General features: G+C 42.7%; 1 long non-coding RNA gene across 2 annotated transcripts; it reads left to right on the top strand.

Annotated features, from left to right (window-relative positions):
- The first annotated feature begins 998 nt into the window (after positions 1–998).
- LOC107314078 lies at positions 999–21,128 on the top strand. Of its 2 annotated transcripts, none has more exons than XR_001555292.2 (5): positions 999–1,886; positions 4,805–4,934; positions 12,067–12,178; positions 18,586–18,632; positions 19,055–21,128. It is a non-coding gene; the product is annotated as an uncharacterized LOC107314078 (long non-coding RNA). The 2 variants fall into 2 exon arrangements; XR_001555293.2 differs by lacking the exon at positions 999–1,886 and adding an exon at positions 1,912–3,355.
- The last annotated feature ends 443 nt before the right edge of the window (positions 21,129–21,571 follow it).

The following is a 21,571-nucleotide window of genomic DNA, read 5'->3' as shown; positions in this document are numbered from 1 at the left end:
CTGAATGGTATGTCCTGACATTTCTCAGTATACACGTACATCATTTCCATGTGTGTTTCAAGAGATTGACTGAGGTCTTGAGAGTGAATGATAAGGGAGTGTGAGTTGTGGTGAACTAAGATAATACAGTCGCCTGCAGGGTATGAAAAGGTGGAGCTAATAAGCTTAGTAAGTCAGACCTCACAAAAGTTGAGTATATAAGTTGTCTCCCTGTCATTTAATAAGTTTTTCAGTGTCTCGCGATCTCTTAGATCTCTTTTGGTGGACTGACACTGCCTGGAGCCTGTGCCCCAGTCACAGAGAAATACTGGTTTATGATAATTAATATTCCTTCAGGAATGCATACTGTTAAACTTCTCTTTTAAACACTGAAGTGTACATTGAACCTTAAATGTGTGCTGAGGTGTCCTTGATTTCTCTGGGATTTAATTGCAGGTTTAAGTGTTTTCCTGAGATAGGGCCAGCAAGATCTACAATTTACAACTAACTGAGCAGGAAGAGCACAGGCTGTTATGGTCCTGGTCTGCTCGTCATCCATATACATGTGTTTACAAAATGATTTTCCTACAAATCTGAGCAAAATTAGAGCTTTTAAAAGTGAGTTCATAGTTTGCATAGGGTTTTCATATAATTACACAAGACAAGATTAAGGGATACAGACAGGAAATTTGTGAGAGAGAAGGGAGTACATCAGAGCCTGCAAATGAACTTCCCTTACATGAGAAGTCATTAGTTTTGGAGAATTAATTCAAACTTATCTCTATAGCAAACATGATTTGGAATGGTCAGAAGATGCTGGGATGATATCCAAATGGCAATTTAGATAACAAAAGCTATTCACATATTTTATGACCGGCTCAGTAGAACTGGTATTGGTAAAGCCAATGTGGCCTGGGTTATTGGCACTCAAAACTATACTTTAAATGTTAGGAAGATTTATCAGAACTTGCAGAATAAACCATTTCCATTCCTAGGAAACTGATGTTTTACAGAAAATAATCCATTATTGCAGTTCAAAATTAAGCGTCATGTAAAGAGAATTTCTTACATATACCAATAGTCTGGGAAATACAAAAAAGGAGAGTAGTCCATTATGAAATAAATTAAATCATTTGACAAAAATCAACATTATTAGAATGTAGCCTTTAGATTCTTCTCTGTGCTACATTAACAAAAATAGGATAATATAAAGACTTCCAATATTAAAAAATATGTAATTAGTATGTATCAATTTAGCTAGTGTATACAAAACAGCAACACCAGTAAAAGAGAAATAGAGGAGTTTCTGAGAGTAGAAGTAGCCAGTCTCCCACATCTAATACTCAAAATCTGGGACTTGATCCTGTTTTCTTCATATTGTTTTAGCTCTATTTTCATTTGATCCTTTGCAGAACTAAAGCAGTAAAATGAAGGCCACATTGCTTCTTGTGCGATCTTGCAGTCAAAAAACAGGCTGCTTGCTTGCCTGGAACTTATGTCTGAGAACAACTGATAAGTTTTAATCCTGAATGTATATTCACATCTTGTGAGTAGTAGCAAATTTCCTAGGAAGGGACAGCAAGGAACACTGGGCTCCAAATTTTGGCACGGTTTGTTAGATCTCACATCTATGTACTTTTTTTCTCATTCCCAAGCTTGCAGTACATCCTTGTTCATTCAGCAGCCAGGCAGTATGTGGTGTATTCAGTGCACTACTTGGTAGGCCGACCTGGTTGTGGTGTCACAAACAAGGTGACTCAGTGATTCAACCTTATGGAATTACTGGTTTCAATAGGCAGTGAAGTTACTCGTAGCCATTTCTCTGTAGGCATGTGATGAGGAGAGACTTCAAAAATAGGAAATGTTGCTGAGCTGATCAGTTGCGCCCATTTGAGTCCTCATGGACAGTAAGTTTGAAGCAGTCTGTATGAAATTTTCTGTTGCAGTTTTTTGTCTTGTTTTAACATGAAATTTTTAAGAAAATAATACCTCAATCTGAAAAGTGGTGTTCAAGAATATGGATTTTCGGACTTCATTTTGAAATCTGAATGTGGAGCCCAAATTATCAAACTGCCTCACTAAGCAATCAGAGATTAAACTTCTCTCTTGGATGGCAGCTTGTTGCACCAGAAGAGAAGGTACTGAAGCTAACAGAAATTCCACCCAGCTAATATGTAACACTTGTTTGTCATCTCTAATCCTCAGAGCGCTCTGCAAATTGTCCTTCTTTCATCCTATAAAGGAAGAACCAGAGAGATAAAGAGATACGGTTGTGTATCAAGGGCTCAGAGTGGGCCAAAGGCAGTGCCCAGCCTCCTCGGCCTGGTGCTGTGGCCTGGTCACTAGCGCTGTGTTCCTCCTCCATCTCCATGGGCACACAAACACCCTTAGCAAGTTCATCAGCTTCCTCCATAGTGCTGTGTGTTTCTAGTTCATATGTGTGCATATTCTCATGCTTTCTCTGACTGGAAGAATAAGGAAGAAATCCCTTCAATTTTCAAGATGAGAAAGTGGAGCATTATAGTAAAATTAGTGCCGGGAGGAGCATTTATCCCTCTGTGACCTTTCGCTGTTATCTTTAAATGAGCAGCTCCTCTCCCTCCATTCTTAGTGCCTGTTCAAAGAATCAGTTCAGACTGATTCAAGCACTTGTGCAGGCAGCAGCCAGACAAATACATCACGATCATCTCAGCTGCAAGTGCTGCTTAAGTCACAGGGTGCTGAGACGTGAAAGGCTCTGTCCTGAACAAGGGACATGTTCGTTTCTTTCTTCTCCTCCTGTGTACTGGAGGGGTAAGTCTAACTGATTATCATTTATGTATGGAATAAGGAGTCTGAGCTTTTCATAAGTCATGTAGCAATTTAACTGTCTGAGCTGTGAATTTTTACAACTCATTTAATTGTGCTGTTTAAATTGATGTGTGGTTTTACTGCCATGAAGGTGTTTTTCACTGTCTCTGTTTTGCCTTCTGTTAAGTAAAACATAAGCTATGCAGATACAACACCAGCCACACTGGAGAAGTGCAGCTTTAACTTTAGACATGTAGTCAGGTCAGCACAACTTTGTCGTAAACAATGCCTGCATTGCACAGCCCTGACTAGATTACTCACTTTTTCACAAGGTCTGCCTACAGAATATGCACAACCAGTGTAGCTAGTTGTGTTTTAATAAATAATAATAATAGGTGTCTAATTACAGCAGCCAGTCTATGCAATTTCCTGTGGGCCTCTCGCAGGGCAATGATGCGTTCCGTGCCTCACCACGCAGCCACAATGGCAATCTATGTCATGTCAGAGCTGTGGACTGCTGGCAACTGAGCACTGTCCATCTAGAACAAAAATCATTGTCTGCAACTGCTATCAAGGGCTCAGCCAGGTAAATGTTTACTCACAGGCACAGCTTTTATGACTGTGAATTGTTCTACTGATTTCAAAGGGATTGTGCCTGGTAGTAAGTCTTTACAGAATCAGTGCTTTAATCAGCATGCTTAGGTGTTTAATTTTGTCCTCTCCAAACACGTCTGCAGGATGCTAAACCAGTCTCATGATTCTCCACATGTAGGTTAGCTCCTCTTTGGGAAATGCACTGCATTTCAAACTTCAAAAAGCAAAATCCACTGTTACACTTACTCCAAAATGTTACTACAGTGTTTTGTGATAGAGGTAGGGGCCAGAATATAGCACACACAAATGGAAATGTGCAAATATTCAGATAGAAAAATGAAAATAATCAAATGACAGCATTCCAAAATTGTGTTGAATAGTGGGACCTGGAAGCTGAGGGTTGGACTGGTTGCTGGAATGAACAGGCATTATTCATTGATTTCAAATGGTAGGGTGAAATGGAAATAAAAACAGGCAGAAAATATGGCTTTTATTGAAAGAAAACTAATGCTATGTTTTTTACTTGCTTTCCCTCCCATTCTCTTAACATGCACACTGTTCTCCTGTTGTCTCTTTTTGCCCTCCTGTCTTGCTCTTCCTGTCTGTGTACCCTTTTTATGCTTCTCTGTGGCCCAAAGTATCAGTTTTGCCTGATACTACCAAATCTGTGTGGTTTGTTGAGTGCTCCTGTCTGCCAAAAATTAATTACATGATTCTGGCACTTGATGTTTCCCCTTAATGCTTAACCTGTTACAGATCACTAAGCAATTTATTCACAAAGGCGCTCACCTTCTTCTTTGTAAGCAGCAATGCCCTTGAAGGTGCCTTGACCCTTTTCCAAGGAGCTCCAGGAAGACAAATGATATGTCTGTGCTGTCCAAATCGATCTGCTGCAAATCTTATATCTATTTCTTACCTTCCCTCATCCACAAAGCCTGCCTCTCAGTGTGCACTCACACATTCAGTTGGGCACCTGACAGCTGAGTGTGTAGGTGAGAAATTCAGATACCGTTGGTAGCTGAGTCCATATCTGGGTTCCACCTCTGCCAGCAGGGTGATGCCTGTGCACTCCACAAAGGTACTGACATCTTCATGCTGAAGATGTATGTGTTGTACAGCACCTGACTTTGACAGTGTAATTAAAAGCATAACCATCAGGTAAAGAACCAGCTTTCTAGAAAAGGTGGTGAAGAAGGTGAAGTTGTTACCCTACAACAGTTGTAAATGATATTACCATAATTATGTCTCTGTTATACAAGCTGTAATAATTAAAATCTAATCCACAATAAAATCAATACATGTTGTCATTGCTGTCACTAACGCATGCATAGAAATAGGAGAATAGGGAGAAACTGTACATATATACATAAATATATATACACAATGAGGTTAATACTTTCAGTAATAATAATTTCAGTATTACTTGTGCTTGGTTTTATAGATCAAAGAGAGCAAAAATCCATGGAAAAGCAACAGAACTGATTGCTTTCCCTAACCCTTCTCAACCAGAACATTAACTGAGATTCTGCAGAGAAACTGACTGCCTGCATTTTTGGATCTAGATGATTTGCGTAAGTTTTGCATGTTCATAAAGCAAGGAGGGAATAAGATATTACTGACTGACTGTCACTGAAAGCACTCACACTTGGTGTAAAATGTAATGATCTCCCTCTTCACAAAGCGGCATAGGACTTGCAGAAATATAGGCTGAAAATTTAAGTGTTTCCATAACAAGAGCAATTTAAAAAGAAAGAACTTTCAGGATAGTACCAAAATACTGAGGCCAAGGACTGTCAGAAGCAGCAGCACGCAATAGGAGATTAGACAAGGAGCCAACAGACTGAATTCGTATCTTTCTGTTATTGATCTGCTCAGCAGTTGTGTTAAGGTCTGTTTCTCTTTCTCTTTCCCTTTGCACTCCTTGCTGTCTCCTTGGTGTGCTTTGACCTTTTTGGTACCTTTGACTTTTATCTCTTTGGAGCCTGCCCATCTTTCCTATTATCTCCCTAGTGTTAAGTACAATGAGTCTTTACAACCGTGTGTGACACTGTATATGCTATTGCAGTACCAATTTAGCAGGGAGAAAATGAAATTTACCCCAAATATATATTAACATCTGAGGCTTGAATTTTAACAAATGGCTCTTTGGTTCTGCAGCATCCACTTCGGCATACCACTGACTTCACAGTAACTGTGCTGCTGAGTGAAGCTATACATATGCTGCAGACTGCAGAAAGTTAGACTGGCATGAACAGCTGCCTGCAGCACAGGTTACAGTACAGTATATCATGTTCACATCATCGTTACATACCTTGAATTCCTTGGTAAGCTTCAAGTCTGGGGGTGAAGAGAGCCCTTCGAACCATAAATACATTAGCTTGACACAGTGAACTATGCAGCTCTGTCCTTCAGCTAAGAGAAAAAAAATACTTCTATTCCATGGAGATATTCTTGAGACTGCCAAAGAGCAAATCAAGACTTGGTCTCTTCCCTTCTTTCAGAAAACTTGGAGACGTTTCTGTCTGTCACAGATACTACAAATATTCTTAATGTGCCTATATATGTGAGGCAAGGTGAAGTGTAAATCTTCATTCACAGTGCAACCTGGATACTTAACAAGTGTGTTTACAGCTAAGTGTGCAATAAAACAATTCGTTATTATTCATTATGCGTTTTTTTGAGGGCTGGCAATTTTCTTGAATGGAATAGGAGCAGGACTGCAGACACAGGAGAAAGTTATTGGAAACCTGGGAAAAGAGGACTATGGATTTTAGGATGCAGGAAGACAACGGAGAAGTGGACCAAAGGGACAGGAGATGAAGGATGACTGAGAAGAGAGACATGCTGCTCTCATGAGGAGTGGCCTTACAGGATAAGAACTGTTTCACTTTCCTTAATATAGTATCCTTGATAAAGCCCTGATGGATGCTAGGAAATATTAAATGTAAACACAGAGATGGGAATCCATCTGACTGAGGGTGGATCCAAGAAGATCTTTTTTCATTAAAGTTCACTATGTAGTTGAGAGGTAAAGATTGTTTAAAATAATGCACATTTGAAACTAATTGTGTCAGCAGCTGCGCGAGTCAGTTCAGCACTAGGCAGAAGTGCTTCATTGCTTTTCCTAGTGGGGGAAACACGGCATGACATGGACATCTCTGACTGGAAACGAGTTCTCTTTTGTTCCTCTTATTTGCTGTCAAAGTTTAACAAAGTCATTTGCATGCACTTCTCCCATGTTTTCTGATAGTTCTGTCAATTGCAGGCGAACCTTTATGCCATGAAATGCAGCATTGTCAGCTCACTGAAACAAGCTCTGAGCTGCAGCATTTTCTGTTAAGAAAAAACAGGTACTAAATAAGTTCTGAACACGGGACATCAGAGCATTTGTTTGTACTTGGAAATCAGCACCAGTTTTGAATCTTCCCAGAGAAATTGCCCTGCAAAGCAGTTTCCCACCCCACATTCAGCTCTCTGCTTCTGCATCATTCCCAATCCCTGCTAATCCTGGGCACAAAAAGTCCCCGTGGCCGCTGGTGCTGCTGTGGGGCACACGTGGTGCTGCAGTCACAGGGATGGCCCCATTATGGGGCTTTTCACCTTGATATGTTGCCTTGCATCGAACAGATAATGTACAGGCCTCAAAATACTCACTTAGTACTAGTTCAGGTTGTTAGTAGGAGAGGTTCTGCTGCCACATGCAGACTGTTCTGCCGCAAACAAGGGATTTGTGGGCTGAACACACATAGCATCTCAGCAGTGCACCTCCACAATGTGGGGATGCCGGGTGTTTGAAAGAGGATGCAGAAGCTCATCCCCAAAGCAGTACTGCTAGTTGCTTAATGTTCTTCAACAGGTAGAAACGGCAAGTAAATCAGCTTTTTGTCTGATAGCATTTGCAGAAAGTTTCCCTGTGCATGTATGCAGCCAGCACTACTATTCCTGACAGATTAATGGTGCGCGTTGCAGCAGCTCCTAAAGACACCACTCATAAATCAGGTCCCTGCTGCAAGAATATCGGCGGCTCTGGGAAAATGTGCTCTGCTGAGAATGGGGCAGGACACCAGAGAGATCTGCTCGATCTTTCCAGTTGACTGGACATCCAGACCACTTGGAGTACAGCTGGCCTGGTCACATGCAGTATGCCGAAGCTGAATGCGACTGCTCTCAGCTCTTGGTGCGTGGTCTGAGTCCTGTGAGTGATCTTCTGCCTGATCCCTGCAAGAGTACGAGGGCAGTCAAAGGCATCTCATCATAGACACGGAGCTGTGATGCACATCTAGGCTTTGGGAGGCATGCTCTATAGCTACCCAGAGCCCCAGCAGTGCAGCTGGTGTGGCTCAGCGTGAAAGATCAGCACAGGAATGGGGATGAGAGCACAGAGCACAGCCCCACGCACTCTCACCACAAGCTATCACTGTGTTATGGCTGCGGCTGAAAATAGCTGCCCTACAATGAGTGTGAGGGGAGCAGAGCTCACAGAGAGCGGAGCCACCGGCCTGGCTCAGGGCTTCCCTCCTGGCAGAGTCTGGGTCTGAAAGGAGGAACTTTTCATTCTGAAACTTCCACTGTGATGCTCACTCACTTCCCTAAAGTGGAGGTTGCACAACCTGAAACAAACCTCTTGGCCTCACTGATCATCCTGTGGGAAAATAAGACAAACAGAGAACAAACTTCACTTCCTTTTTCCCCAAATTCTCTCTGTATTCTACTAGGTTTTGCAAAAACAGAATCCCAGACACTGTGTGCCCTTAGAAATACTTTTTCTGAGCAGAACTTGAATCTCTGTTCGTGATCATTTCCAGTTACATGAAGAATGAACTGTCTTTACAGTTTAAGCAGAGCAGGTCAGACCTCACTTCAGCTGTGTCTGCAGCTGTTTTTTCATCACCAACCCGTGTCCTTTCTGTGTTTACTCAAACACACCCTGTCCCATTTATTACTGCCAAACTCCTGCCCACCGTCCACTTCAGAGAATTATCAGCACGTGACCTGGCACGCATCCCTTGGTGATAACCCCGCTGGTTATCGTGTTCCCCACCTGCCTGCCCCCTCCCCTCCTTGCTGCCTTCACACTCTTATCCTCCACAGGATCTCCCTTTCAGCATTTCCTTCCCCATTTGCTGTGCCAGGGAAGGATTCAGCTTTCACTGCTCGTTTTGTTTCAAGTCAGAGGTATTTCTGCAAATTAGGAGGCTTCACACGCTCTGTTTCAATCTCATGTCTATGGAAAGCTGTGACTGAGTCTGCAAAAAGTGCGTGGAAAAAAAAGAAACCTGAATTCTTTCAGTGCTGCTCAGAATGAATCATCCATACATAAAAACTATGAAAACTTCAGAAATGGCACATTAACGTACCTATGAAGAACAAGTGCCTGGCAATGATATAACAGCTGTCTGTAGCAGGATGTGGAGTATAATTACAGGCTCAGTTTTCTGAGAAAGAAGTAATTCTTCAGAAACTCGGCTCTATCTGCTGCTCAAAGACACTGAATAAAGTGATGGAATTTTGGTCCTGCTATTACACTATTCATAGTAATCAGAAAAAATCTTATGGTTTTGTTGGTTTGTTTTTGTTTTCCATAATGTCTTTACTGGTACAAATGGTTCTTGGAGAGTTATGGCGATCACAATACTGGTATTTCAGCCCTGATGACTGGTAATGCTAGAAGATGGCTGTGGGGCAATGATTCAGGTTGGTGCAGCTACAGTGGGTAAATCTTCTCCTGACTTCTTAACATTTTTATCCTTTAAGTAAATGTAGGCAGTTTCCAAGGCTTGAATTTATATTTTCCAGTGGATTTCCAGACTTACAGGTATTTGCTCTGCCTGTCCCTCCTTCAGGCAGAGCAGTGGAAGGCATGATCACTGGTACTTCCACTCCATCCTTTTAGTTTGCAGTTTGCTTTACTTTTGTGATTGATGCAGCAAAAAATGCGTCAGTCCAGGTCTTGCATGAGATGAATAGCAAACAGCAGCTGCTCCCAGGCAGGATTCCCAAAAGCACCTGAGAAGTCCACTGATGCTCAGGTTGTTAGAACATGTTTATGTATAGCTCTGCTGCATCTGACAGGGCTGCACTGAATGACTGCGTCACATTTCAGAAGTGGCAGAGATGCTGTGAGGTCTGAAGATGAAGCATGACAGCACGTAAAGAAACCCAAATTAGAGGCAAGCCAGGTCACTCTGGAACTAGAATACAAGCTAGACCTGGACCTGAATTAACCCAGCAGCCTGCCCTGGCTCATTGACCCTGGCAGAGTGCATGTGGTCATTAATCTGGGTGCAGCATCATGCTCATGCCAACCTCTAGACTGAAGCTACTATTTTGGATGACTGTGACATGCAGATGCAGGAATTTGCTCGCAGGCTCACAGCGCTGTGCTGCACACACCAGCAGGCTTTCTCTTCTCAGTTCATCCAAAGCCTATTGAAAACCAAGACTAGGGCCTTCTGAAAACCCATCCGTATTGCAAGAGGATGAGGTTTTCTGCTCAGCACAAATATCTGCTTTGGTCGTTCACATAAACAGGTGGAGAAAGGCAGCAGGCAGTGAAAGCTGGGGGAGAAAAGTGAAAGGCAAATCTGCTCAGGGTTAGGGATAATCTGACAGAGCATCCTTAATCTGGGAGGAGAGGCTGTAATCGCTGGTCTGGGCTGTACGGTGCCCAAAGAAAATGTTGCACAGCTGGGGGCTGACTGGCACCTTTCTTGCAGCTGTTTCTTTACTGCATGCTTTTAAAAATAAATGACTCCTTCTAAAGCACGTCCCAATACATCAGCGAGCAGTGCTGGAAACTTCTCTACATCATTTTATTTTGTGGATGCACATAGGAACTGTCCGACCACTGTTAACATATATTAGTTTAGGACCTCTCAGACTAAAGAAACTTTGTAATTCCTAGAAGGGTACTTTTGAACTTACTAATGGCCTTTTATTTATGGTATCAGGGTAGAATTTACATTATTATCTATAAAAACATGCTCAACCCATCAAATCCAGTACATCCACATGAGTTTCCACTTGATGGTAAAGTTTTCCTTTTGGAAATTTGCATTTGTGTGGGTATATTATATATATATATAATGTATATATATATATTTTCTAAGCTGTCTAAAAGGACAAAACCATCTGTGGATACATTTATTTTAGTTCTGTTTCTGTAAGGATTCCTCTGTATGTCTGCTCAGCTCTGTCTGTCCCACCAGTAAGTTCCAGATCTATTTATCAGATTTGATTGTAATTAGTCATAAGAGTGAAAGTTCCACAAGAAATTAAATCCCGATAAGTCTTGTGGGAGAAGGTATCCAATGGGAAAGAGTTTTGCTTGTGTGCTCAGCAGTACCTGATCTGCTGCTAGCAAATTGCTATGTGTGCTGTGGGCAGGTAATCCAGTATGCATACACAAACCAGACATATATTTAAATACATATATTTCAAAACTAGACAGAGCATACAACACCTCTTGCACAAGCTGGTAGTCCAGACAAGGAAAGGCTGGGAGATGGGTGAAAGCTCAGCACAGACATGGGAGTGAGGAGGTCCTCAAAAGGGCAGGAAAGGGGTAAGGATGTGCAGGGAGATAAGGCACAAATCCATATGAAACCAGATTTGATTTACTCTGGGGCTGATGGGACAATAGCTCTAAGAACTGTGAGGCTTAGATGGCAATAACAGAAAGAATAAAAGTTAGTTAGTCTGGCTGAGGCATGGCTTTTTGCTTCCATGAAAAATGCTGTTGTTAACTCTAAATTGGATTACTCCATTCTCAATCTATTGCTACAATGTCTGACTTATGCCATTTGGTTTAGCTTGCAGCTTCTTCTCTTTCTTGCTTTGGGATGCATATATATGTACACTGCATGCCAAAGTAGGAGGGGTAGTGACTGTTCTGCAGGAAAGATGCTGCTTTGCATTTGTGAGAGCAGCAATGAGATATTTGTTAGGAGAAATGGAGTCAGCGTGTGTCCATGGCTTAATTTGAGTGAGCTGAAGTGTGTGTACACAACATAAAGCCAAAATTCTCACCATAGCCTCTGTATTCAGAGCAATGTCTGGGCAGCAGGCATGCAGCAAGAGCCAAATCTTATGGAAGCCTCAGTGCTGGGTCAGCTATCCATTCCTGTTAGCTTCTTGGAGTATGGGTGCTTTTTTCAGCTTAAAGTGATGAGATTAATTTAGATTCCTTGGCTTCATACTTCAACCAGCAAGAGAGCAATATATTTATGTTGAGAGAAGAAAATATATTGCTTGTGAAAAAGTCTCACTGGAGAACCCTGGAAACAGAAAAGTCTGCTACTTCTTGTTCTGTTATTAAAAATAGTAAAGCACAGGCTCCCATCCCTGCTCTGTCACAAAAAAATGTCTCAGTTCTGACTTGAGGAGACAAGATTTATGCAGAACTATTTGGACTGATGGGTTCAGATCCTGGCAAAGGAATTTCATAAGGCTTGAATGCTGTTAGAGTCCCATGAGTAATTTATATTGCACGTACAAGACTTATTTGCACATTTGTTGGGCTCTAACCTATTAAAGAGTCATTTTAGAAAGTGTGATGAATTGGAGGAACATCAGATATCAGCTTTTCTAACTCCTCCTGCAGTGGAGAACAACTGTCTTCCCCAAATAAAAAACCAGACCTTTCAACCAAAATGCAGTCAGTGTTACACTGTTAACTATCTCAAAAATGCTCTGTTTTCACAGGTTTGCAGTGCCTAGGCCGGAGGAGGCTGGAGGAAAATGGGCACTCCTCATGGAAAGACAGAAGATGCAGTGACAGCAGGTACACGACTGAGAGACAGAGAGCTCACATGAGGTAGGGAGAGCTGCAGGAATCTCTGGCTTCAGTCAATACCTGCCCTTTATTACACACTAATTATTTCCACTGCAAGCCCTGCTGCTCTGCTGCCCATACTCTGATGGAGCAGCTCAGGTTTTATCCCTGGGCCCAGGTACCAGCATGCAGGCAATGGGATGATTCCAGCACGTTTCAGAAAACACTGAAAGATCTTGACTGAAAAACTGGTTGAATTTAACCTCAGCCAGTGAGTAGTCACTGTTTGGGTGCAGTTACCTGCCCATGGACACCTTGAGGTCTAGATTATAATGTTATGCAACGTTGTCCCAGGTATCACTTTGCCAATACAAAGAATAAGCTACATATTCTCATCTGGGTGCCCTTCAGCACCCCCATAGTGCTGCTAATTCTGAATAGCCTGACCACTGCAATTGGACCTTTAGTTTCTTCAAGAAGATCCTTGGCCTCGTGCAAGTTTTAGTCTTGTCCCTGTGAGTTCTCTGTTTCTACACTGAGATAAAAATCAATGATGGGATACACAGAGCCTCTTTCCTTCCCATTGCAAAGGGAGATTTTTGGTTAAAGAAAGGATGCAGCAACAATTCCACAGGAATGAGGACCTGGAAAAGCTGTACTGCCTCCAGGCCCCAGTGCAATGGTCCCTCTCATCAGTCCACCTCTGTGCCTCCACTCCTGTAAAACTAGTTCTCAAAACGCGGGTGTGTGTTGCAGGGCAGAAGGATCACAGTGTAAAAAAACCCAGCAGCTTTGAGCAGGAGAAGGAGAATGAAATATAGGGCTGGAGAGAGAAAGGAGACCCAGAAGAGCAGCAGTTGATTCATGCATAAATCAGCAGAATCTGCTATCACCCAGCCAGATTACTGAGTTATCCATCCTGAACCTGAACAGCTTCCAAATGCTACACTGCAGATTCAGCTTATCTAATTCAATACGTTTCAGAAGCTTCGCTCTGCGTGCCTCTCCAGACTTATTTTGCAAAAAAATGCAGGAAAAAATCAGCAGCTCCCATTCACATCACAGCTCCTGAATCTGTTGTGCTCGGGTTTGCTCTGTAACCACAGGGTGATGCTTTCTCAACAGATGCTGGTTTCAAACAGAATAGCCGAGGTTATTATTAAAGGCAGGGTATTGGTCCTCTTTTTGAGGCTTTGCTGCAGATGTCACTCATGACCATAGTTATTTCTGCTTGATACAGCTCAATGTCTTGTAAAGCCTAGGAGCAGTCCCTGAAGGCAGGCTGTGTCCTTCCTAGAGACTGGCTTAACTTCCTTCAAATACACCCACCCCGCAGGAGAAAACTTGATCTGAACAGCTCTTGTCAGCATAGGTCACAATGGACAGTACAAATTCCATAGAGGCCTTACAGTGTGAGTCAATGCTCCCAGCCACCTTGGGCCATGCTCAGGAGTGTGCTGGAGTGGGATCCAATGCTGTGTGGGGAATGCAGGACATTTCTGCTGTGCAGTCCTTTCCCCAGGGTAGGAAGGGCTTTGGCAGACTGCTGTCCTGCAATAGCTGGCCCAGTCTGTGTGTCATACCATAGTTTTCTCCTTGCAGTATCTCCAGCAAACCCATGGATGTCCCCTGAACAACTCCTGTGCCTCAGAAACCCATGTGAAGCTCATGCTTTGCACTTCTACATAACCCCACTAAGGCCCTCCAGAAACTGGGCTGGTACAGTGTCTTCTGAGGAAAGAAATATTCCATGATGATGTCCTGCCAGGGAAAGAAATGTAGTCTTTAAATATAAGAGTGGATTTATTACATGAGAAAAATCTAGTGTGGGTTTTGTCAGCATGTTTTTAATACTTTCTGATTCGGAGGAGAAAAAATTATTACCACTGTAGGTGCCAAATCAACTGCCACTTCCCAGCCATCCCCAAGGAGGGGACAGTGTGTCACCTGGCTGTGGGCAGAGGCTGAGGGCAATGACAGCTGGTTTTTAATCACATATCACTGGGTTTAATATAGCTCAGGTTTATAGTGGTTACTTAGTGGCTGTTTTATGACCCTTGTGATGTGACTCTGGATTTCCTCCAGTTTCTGGTAGACAAGATCTCATGTGATTCACTGTTCTGTTATTCTCACACTGCTGTCCCTTCCCCTTCCTTGTGCCTCAGGGGAGCTCTGGTTGGTTGGTCACTGTGTCCTTTTTCAGGTTTTGGGATATATTTGTCAGGGTTTCAGGTGAGACCTCAATCAGATGAAGTATCCATGGACCTCTTAAAGCCCGTGCCATAGCAGAAAAGTTTGACTGGTTTAAGTATACCCGTTAATCTTTGAGATGCCATTTATTCCAGTAGGCACAGACACTTGCTGTTGTTTCACTGTCTGCCTTCTTATTTATGATCTTTATCCTCATACTCAGTGCAGAAATTGCGCCTCTAACTCTTCCGTATGTCATCCTGAAAGAGTCTTCAAAAAATCTCTGTTCTACTTTGTTACCACAACCTGCTTTTGCAAACAAAATCTTGTCCCATGCCAGGACAACAGTAGGGTGCAAGTCCAGCTTTAGGGGCTTCTCTCCTTGGTATCCTTGATTCTTTATTTCATAACATAAATGGAATCCATTTGGGAAATAATCAGCTTCTATTGCTCGGAGTAGCAGTGATCAGGTACTGTTCCTTCAGGTATTTGAAAAAAATATCCGTGTACATGAATATACCACAAAAGCAGGAGTTTGGAGCCTGAGAATCAGGGAATGAAGAGAAGATCACAGATGGTTGGCCTTTGTGACTGTAACAGCCACTTCAAGTCCTGGCTTCTCAATAGTTAGTGAAAGGGAAGGAAGCTTAATGAAAAACGTGAGGTATCCCATGGAGGACTGAGGAGCACAGCATCCAAAGAAGTCTCCTGCTATACAGTGGTGGGGGCAGTTTCTGTTTTGGGCAAAGAAGGAAATGGTGACTGGCCCATGGGATGGCTGCTGAACAGGAAAGAAACTTCCCCTTTCTGATTAATTTTAACTTTTGGCTCTGAATATTAGAAGGTACATTTGCAACAGATGTTTCATGAGGAGAAACCTCTTTAATCCCTTCCTTCGGGCTAAATAGCTTTACAAAATCCTCCCCAGAGCTTTGATAACCCAGTAAAAATAACAGCTGAGCTACAGATGATCACTAATCTTGCTGTATGCTTTTGATCACAATGCGGATGGCCAGTAATTTCTCACATGTAATGGGGTTTTTGCTTGGATCTGACATAAGATGCACTTTTTAAAAGTCCTGATGATGTCGATTAAGAAATTAGAAGACCATGTTCTCAGATCATCAAACATAAGCCACTTTCAATAACTACAAGATGAGTACAGAGTCTACCAGGACAAATTATTTCAGGGTTAGCATAAGATTGAGTTAATATGGTTTAACAAGGCAAATATTACATTTTAAGATTAGAAAACAAAATACTTCCGTGTCCCAAATGATGCAGTCATACTGGGATCTATTTTGAATGAATACCTCGATCTCTGGAAGCAACAAGGTCAGAGTTAGATCAGCACTGGGCAGTTCTCAAAAACCCAGCCATGAGAACTGTTAAAAGATATGTAAACAACTAGAGACACCTATGAGAGGTATTATTAACATTCTTTACTTATCTTGCCATAGTACCTGGAGCCTTAAGTCAGGAATTGGAACCTCCTTGGGGCAGGGTACTATGCATAGATTTGAGCAGACCTCCTTAAATGAATACAGAATACTGCATTTAGAGACCAGTATGTGTTAAGACATAGGATTCCACGTGTCTTCATCAATGCCTCTACCAATCAGAATGAATAACATCTTAAGTGGAGATTTTTAGGTGTAAAATCAGCAGCAGCACATGGTCTGCCAAGAGCCAGGTGCAGATTAAACCACTGGCTTTAGGCTCTGGGGCTTCTGGAGTCACATGGCTTCAACAGCATCTAAATTGTTTCTAAACTTAGATTATTTTTAAAAAGGAATTTTAGCTTTGCCCTTTTTTTCCTTTAGCATTGCTGCTGTATGTAGGTCAGTGGCCAGCCTGCTGGAGCAAATGGTCCTTGATCTTGCAGCAGAAGCTGGTCTGGAGAGAAAATGAAGGCTCAAGACTTTGTGAAGAGTTTTTTTTTTAGATGGAGTCAAAACCTGTTGGCACAGCTGTTAATTATCATTTTAATTCCTGGGCTTTTAGAAGGCTAAAGTCAGTGTCTGCTAAACCCGCCTGTCTTTGGTAGAATCTCTCCTTTATCTCAGGGCCCCATCCTACTCCATATGTCCTGAAGTGTTTGCTTTCAAGATTTTCCAGAGAGGACCAGGAAGGTGGAGTCCTGGCCCAGTGAGTCAGGGTAGAGCTGCCTGCAGGACAACAGGGCCACTGTCTTTGCTCCTTTAGCTGCTACCTGTGCACAGCACTTTGCCTACGGCCTGGGAATATGAATACACTTATATTTATCTGGACAGCAATAAAGGAATTTGATCCTGGATGGAAAGTATAACTGCTGTCTTGGTTTAAGAGTCCATCCCAGTGCTGCTTTGAAAGCAGACAGAGTCCCTGGTAAATGAAGACAAGCCTAAGGCAGAACCTCTCCAGGGATTGAGGGGGCAAAGGGTAAAGGTGATTCATATGTTTGAAAGACAAAAGCAAAGCTAAAATGACTGTGCTGAGAGTCCTGCAGTGCTTCTCAAGTCAGAGATATCAGGGCAATGAAGATATTCTCTGTAGGTGATATAAAACTTGCAGTACCCATAGCAATGTGTTATTCTGCTGAGGCACCATCATAAGAGGAAGCATTTAATCATGGTCTCTGCCTCTTCCCTCAAGATGATGCAGCAAAAAGTACAAGTACTTCCTTAGCATTCACAATTTCAGCTCTAAATATAGCCATAGGAAACTATTGTATTTCTTTTATTCTGCTTTCCCACTGTCTTGATTCTTTCCTTTCCTCTGCAAGCCCAGGGCATTATTCTCACTGGGGACACTGAGCTGATGGCTTGCTTGCTTTCATTATCAACTATCGCTTTCCATTTCAGCACTGTTATCCTTCACTCAGACTTTGAAACAAAGGTAATATGTGCATAGACAACAAGCGATATCCTATAACAAAGCCTCTATGGCTTTTGTGTTTAGTCGTGAATCCTCTCCTATCATCCCATGTTGTTGAGCAGTTGCAAAACCTAATACTCTTTGCTTATCAATTGGAATTGGGAACCAAGCACTTTTTCTAAAATACTTTTAAGGCTTTTTCTCCAAGCAAGAATCTTAATCCTGCCGTCACCACAGAACCAAGGTCTGCATCTTGTGTGATGGCCATAGGTCAGCATTCCTGTAGCCTGGCAGGAGGAAGGCCACTGCCTCTGATCCCCGTGTACAGCTGAAGTCTGGTGCTGACTGAAAAGAGCGATACTACACCCATTAACCCCAAACCACTATTAGATAGATATTTAAAGCTACTGAACTGAACCCTTCCCTCATCAAAAGTGTCAGGAAAATAAAATGATTTGTCCCTCTATTTCTATTAATGCTGAGATCTGCAGAAAACTGCCTACCTACAGAGAGGTCTTTTGCTTGTGCTTCTGCAGATAATAACAAAGTTAGCACTGTTTCATTTTACTGCTGTAAAGTTAGGGGGACTTACAAAAGCAAACCTAAGGCACAGCTTTATTTTATCTGTACCATGATGAAATCAGTTCATTAATGAGGTAATTGGGCATAGCCTGAGCAAATTGCAAGCAACATATTCAGCCACTAAAGTGCTCCTCTTCTGGGCGCTGAAAGATGGAGCTGATGTGTTACTGGTTAAACTGCAGGACACAACAGCAGCCTCCTGCACCAAGGGGAGAATAGCTCTTCTGCTTGATCTCTGGGGGCATTGCATGAGAAAAATCCTTCAGTTTGCTATTTACAAAATAAGCAGCAGAGCAGGGACCTGCCTTGCTCTGCTGTGCTTAACTGGTTTCATCCCATCATTCCTTACCTTCCCTGTGCTGGCATTACCCTGGGTTTACCTGGGACTCGGGATCTCCTTTGGATCCTCTCCAGCTCCCCTCCAGCCACAGCTTTGGGCTTTCTCTTCCTCTCAGCTGTTTCATTTGGGATCAGTACATCCCTGCTCAGCTCTCTTACCCATTTCTTCTCAGGAATCTTTCGTTCTTTCTGAATGCAACAGTCAATAGCTACCTAATACTTCAGAGACCCACTTCTGCCTGTCATAAAAGAAAAGAAAATGTTATTGGCAATTGTGTTGACTGAAAAGTTGTAAAATCATGATGAAAAATATCAGTGCACTTATTTGGATGTAATGGAAATGTCTATTAGACAAAAATAAGCCAATCTATCTGTAGACTGTTCTGCTGCCTAATCCTGCTGCATAAGACAATGTATGCAGCTATTTAGCACCTGCTGGAGAGCACTGTGCTGGTAAAGATGTTGCTTTTCTCTCCATACAGATAATGACCAGATAATTTAGACAGTGCTGTGACCCAGAGGTTTTCAGGTGAGTACAGGAGTAAAAATCTCAAGTAGGGGGAAAAATAATTGGAATGAGTCTAGGGAAGAAAATGGCCTGAAAAAGCTGTATAAAAGCACAGTCAATTAGCTGCTGTAATGACTAATTTCCATGTGGGTGGCTCAGAGAGCAGACTGTTAGAACCTGAACATGGGAAAGGTGCCTCAGAAAGGGACCTAAGAGCATTTGTGCATCCCCTGGGGGGCACGAGGATGCTGGGCAAGCACTGAACCTCACCTGGGCTGTAGACATGGAACTGCGTTTGCTAAACAGAGATGTAACTTGGATGTTGTGTTGATGAATATGATTTAGAGGGAAGTATTGGTAATGGTTGGACTAGATGATCTTCTAGGTCTTTTCCAACCTTGATAATTCTGTGATTCTGTAAATTCTTCCATGTGTCTAAGCAGGAGTCACCCAACCTTTAACACCAGTTACAGTAGTGTCCGGCTTCTCTGAGCTGGAGAAAGAGGAGAAAGAGAAGGAGATGCCTCCTGCCCTGATGAGACCTTTCCATCCTGCTATATGGGCTCAACAGAGAGACGAATGACTTGGGAATGTGGCCCAACCTTTCAGTGGTTTTGGAGCTCACCTGGCAAAGACCATCTTTTCAGCTGTGCCAGATATGTATTTTAAGTAGCTATTGATTAAAATATAAAATGTGCCCTTGCAGAGTATCTAGGACACAGCCACCTGCGCTGCTGCCAAAATACTTGATCTGCCAGGCTCCAGGGACTCATTGTTCAGCCTCTCCAGTCTCTTACACAACAGAGGGACCAAGTGGCAGAAGCTCCCTGTGTCCAGCCCCAAGCTGGGTTTATTGGGAAGATAAACCCAATGATTTTCTGGGAGGTGTGGTTTTTTTTCCCATGAATCTTTACTTTTTTCTGTGATTATTCTGAAGGTTGTACAAAGAGGGACCTTCTCAGGTAATGCCACAATGTAAACAGATCCTGGAATATGTTAATCACTGGAAGGTACCTACTGTTAATCCAAATGTATATTGTTCCATATAAGACAACAAAGAGTATCTATTGGCTGGTTTGCTCTTAGCTGACTTTTTGAGCCTTTAAGCCTTTTCTCCTTTGGAACTTACCATAGATGAATATTTCCTTATCTTCACTTGTGAGTAATATTGTCTCCCACATCTATTATTTTCTGTTAACCTAACTAAAACAAACACAAGCTGTCCACAATCAGTAGCTCATACTTGCTGAGCTGCTAGCTGTGTTGTCTTTTCTTTTCCCTTAAAGCTGCCTTATATGGTCTGTTAAACAGTCTCATCCTTTGTAATACTTAGGCCTAGGAGCTAAGATTAAACGGTGGGTACAAAAACAGGTCCAGCACCTCTGCAACCTGACTAAAGTTTACTCGGGGAAGGAAACACAGCCCATTCTGGGTAGATGTAGTGAAAATCAATGGTACTGGGGAATAAAATCAGTGGATTGAAAGAGATTTAAATGACTCTAATGAAGTGCTTTTAGTTTGATAATGTATTCTGAAAAGTCACTTTTGTTCCATGATAAGGTGGGAGCTATATGTTAATTTCTTTTATTCCTGGATCATTTTCTCTCTGAGGTGTCATCAGTTGAATTTTCAGTACTACATTGAGATGAATATTCATCACAGAGTCGGAGCTTTTGAAAGAACTGCAGGGAAAAAAAAGACACTGCAAAAGCCCCACACCCTTCGCTTCCTTCCCTCTGCACCAGCTCTGTGCTGTCAGGGATGCTCTCATAGCTCTCCAGGTATCCCTGGGTGGCTGCAGCAGAGCAGCAGAGCCCAGGGGAGCACCTCAGCAGGGCTAAAGGGAAATGCTGGCTGCGGGCAACTCATCCCGCCTGCCATGGGATGAGAAGTGTTGATTTAGAGAGAAGATTGCCACTGTGTTAAGAACACTTCTGGGCTTTTATTGAATCTTAAGACCAATTCTTCAAATTTGTCTCAATAGGAGAGTGTGGAGTTTTAGGCCCAAAGAGGAAGAAAAAGGTTGTATGTGATGCCACCTAGTGGTAAAAACAGTAATAATGTCTGCGAGAATGGATGTTTCTGGGATATATAGAGGAAATCTATGATCCCTGCAACCCCTGAGTGTCATTCAGCGTGGCTGTGTATCACACTGTTGTACCACAACGATCTGGAGACTCAGCTGGAGGTCCAGCTTCAGCCTCACTCAACACAGCAGAACCCAGCCCTTGGTCCAGCTCTGGGTATATATATGTGACAGGGGAAGTGGCCGCTTCACAAGGGTGGGGACAGGAACCACCTGGCTCTGAGGACTACATGAGCATGACACCAAATGGGATGGTCCTGAAGATGAAGGAAATGAAATCGCTGGTGGATGTGTACCTGTAATGTGCTCCAAAGCCTGCATTGCTTTGGTCTCTGTGTAGCTGGAAGCTGTTGCTTATCTCTGGGGAGACCTCACTGTGGCCTTCCAGTACTTGAAGGGAGTGTATAAACAGGAAGGGGAATGGCTGTTTACAAGGGTGGATAGTGACAGGACAAGGGGGGGTGGTTTTAAACTGAGACAGGGGAGGTTCAGGTTAGAGATTAGGAGGAAGTTTTTCACACAGATGAATGTAAACAGCTGCATGTCTGAGGGTTGTGATCAGGCTGTGCACACACACATCCTGATGGCTGCATCCCAGGGAGGCTGCTGCATAAAACCTGCCTCCAGCTGCTTTCACAGCTCCAACAGCATTTATCCTTGCCTGGGCTCTGCCCTCGGATGGATATCGAGCCTTTTGGATAAGAACAGCATTTTAAAAAGCTGAGAGAGAGAAACTGCTCCATACGTGTTACCCATTAAGCCCAGGCTCTTCCACAAAGGAGTAGACATCAGCATTCAAGACAGGAATGTAAGCTGAGAAAGATTTATTTTTACAGCCTAGCATGCTTGTAAACTGCATCTCAGTACATGGAAG

This window comes from Coturnix japonica, chromosome 4 (genome assembly GCF_001577835.2).
Source record: "Coturnix japonica isolate 7356 chromosome 4, Coturnix japonica 2.1, whole genome shotgun sequence".
Classification (NCBI taxonomy): Eukaryota; Metazoa; Chordata; class Aves; order Galliformes; family Phasianidae; genus Coturnix; species Coturnix japonica.
Note: the sequence above shows the minus strand (reverse complement) of the source record. Positions and strands in the feature narration are given on the sequence as shown.